Here is a 3103-nt window from a genome sequence, read left to right on the forward strand (position 1 = left end):
GGAGAAGGGGACGACAGAGGATGAGATGGCTGGATGGCATCACTGACTTGATGGACGTGAGTCTGGGTGAACTCCGGGAGTTGGTGATGGACAGGGAGGCCTGGCGTGCTGTGATTCATGGGGTCACAAAGAGTCGGACGCGACTGAGCAACTGAACTGAACTGAACTGATGTGGGTTTATTTCTGGACTTTCTATCCTGTTACATTGATCTATTTGTCTGTTATTGTGCCACCACCTTACTGTCTTGATTACTGTAGCTTTGTAGTACAGTCTGAAGCCAAGGAGCCTGAATCCTCCCTGCTCCATTATTTTTTCTCAAGATTGTTTTGGCTCTTTGGGGTCTTTTGTGTTTCCACACAAGTTTTAAAAAATTTTTTTCTGGTTCTGTGAAAAATGCCAATGGTAATTTCATAGAGGTTGCATAAATCTGTTGATTGTCTTGGATAGATAGTATAGTCAATAATATAACGATAATGATTCTTCCAATCCAAGAACATGGTATATCTTTCCATTGGTTTTTGTGGTCTTCAGTTTCTTTCATCAGCATCTTATAGTTTTCAGAGTACAGGTTTTTGCCTCCTTAGGTAGGTTTATTCCTAGGTGTTTTTTTTTTTTTTTTCATTGTGATAATAAATGGGATTATTAATTTCTCTTTCTGATATTTTGTTGTTAGTATATAGAAATGCAATAGATTTCTGTGTATTAATTTTGTATACTACAACTTTATTGAATTCATTGATGAACTGTAGTGGTTTTCTAGAAGTGTCTTTAGGATTTTTCTATACATAGTACCATGTTATTTGCAAACAGTGACATTTTTACTTCTTTCAAAGTTGGATCCCTTTTACTTTTTTATTTTTCTTCTCTGATTGCCGTGGCTAGGATTGCCAAAACTATGTCTAATAAAAGTTGTGAGAGTGGATATCCTTGTCTTGTTCCTGATCCTGGAGGAAGTGCTTTCAGCTTTTCACCATTAAGTATGATTTTAGTTGCAGGGTTTTCACATGGCCCTGAGGAATGTTCCCTTTATGTCCATTTTATGAAGAGCTCTTTTTTTTTTTTTATCATAAATGGATGTTGAATTTTATCAAAGCTTTTTCTGCATCTATTGAGATAATCTTGTTTTTTATTGTCCAATTCATTGATGTGATTGTTGGATTTTGTGGATATTGAAAAGTCTTTTCATTCCTAGGATAAATCCCACTTGGCATGGTGTTTGCATCCTTTTAATGTACTGTTGTTGAATTTGGTTTGTTAATATTTGTTGAGAATTTTTGCACCTATGTTCATCAGTGATGTTGTCCTATAATTTTCTTTTTTGTAGTATCTTTGTCTGGTTTTGGTATCAGAGTGATGGAGGTTGTCTCATAGAATGAGTTTGGACGTGTTTCTTCCTCTGCGATTTTTTGGAATAGTTTCAGAAGAATAGCTGTTAACTGTCATCTAAATGTTTGGTAGAATATTTGCCTGTGAAGTCATCTGCTCTTGAACTTTTGTTGGGAGTTTTAAAACCACAGATTCAATGAAAATATTGAAAGTACTTGAAACTGGTCTGTTCATATTTCCTATTTCTTCCAGCTAAGTCTTGGGAGATTGTATCTTTCAAAGCATTTATCCGTTTCATCTGGGTTTTTCCTTTTATTGGCCTTGAAATAGTCTTTTATGGTAGTCTGTATTTCTGTGGGGTAAACTGTAACTTCTTTTTCATTTCTAGTTTTATTAATTTGGTCCCTCTTCATTTTTTTCTTGATGAGTCTGGCTAAAGATCTGTCAATTTTGCTTATCTTTTCAAAGAAGCAGCTTTTGGTTTCATGGATCTTTTCTATTGTTTCTTCATCTGTTTCATTTCTTTCTGCTCTAATCTTTGTAATTTCTTTCCCTCTACCAACTTTAGGTTTTGTTTGTCCTTCTTTCTCTAGGTGCTTTAGTTATAATGTTAGGTCGTTCATTTGAGATTTTTCTTGTTTCCTGAGGTGAGCTGTATCACTATAAACTTCTCTCTTAGAGCTACTTTTGCTGCATCCCACAGGTTTTGGATCATCATGTTTTCATTTTCACTTGTCTCTAGATTTTTTTTTTAATTTTCTTTTTGAAAACGTAATTTAATTTTCCTTTGGTTGCTTGGTAGCATATTGTTTAGCCTCTACATGATTATGTCTTTTGCAGTTTTTTCTTATAGTTGATTTCTAATCTGATAGCAGTATTTTTGGAAAAGATGCTTAAAATGATTTCAGTTCTCTTAAATTTACCAAGGCCTCTTTTATGACCCAGCATGTTATTTATCCTGGAGAATGTTCCATGGGCACTTGAAAAGAATGTATATTCTGCTATTTTTTGATGGGATGCTCTATAAATATGAATAGAATCCATTGGTCTAATGTATCATTTGAGGCCTATGTCTCCTTATTGATTTTCTGTCTGGATGATCTGCATATTGATATAAGTAGAGTTTAAAGCCACCCACAGTTACTGCGTTACTGTCAGTTTCTCCTTTTATGTCTGTAACATTTCCCTTATATATTAGGGTGCTCCTATGTTGGGTGCATGAAAATTTGCAATTGCTCTATCTTCTTCTAGGATGGACCCCCTGATTATTATGTAGTGTCCTTCTTTGTCTCTTGTAGCAATAGGTATTTTAAAGTCTATTTTGTCTGATTTAAGTATTGCTACTCCAGCTTTCTTTTGATTTTCATTTGCATGGAATCTTTTTTCTACCCCTTCACTTTCAGTCTGTATGTGTCTCCAGACCTGAAGCAGATCTCTGGTAGACAGCATCCATACAGGCCTTGTTTTTGTATCCATTCAGCCAGTCTGTGTCTTTTGATTGGCACATTTAATCCCTTTACATTTAACGCAATCATTGGTGTATCTTCTTATTGCCATTTTACTGTTTTGGATTTGTTTTTAGATTTTTTATCCTTTTGTATTTTTTCTCTTCTCTTTGATGACAATCTTGGTGTTCTGTTTGGGTTCATTTTCTTTTTCCTTTTTTTGGTCACACCATGTGAGATGTGACCTTAGTTCCCCAACCAGGGATCAAAACTTGCCCCCTGTGTTGGAAGCATGGAGTCTTAACCCCTGGACCACCAGGGAAGTCCCTCT

Source organism: Bison bison, unplaced genomic scaffold, assembly GCF_000754665.1.
Source record: "Bison bison bison isolate TAMUID 2011002044 unplaced genomic scaffold, Bison_UMD1.0 scf7180017864146, whole genome shotgun sequence".
Classification (NCBI taxonomy): domain Eukaryota; kingdom Metazoa; phylum Chordata; class Mammalia; order Artiodactyla; family Bovidae; genus Bison; species Bison bison.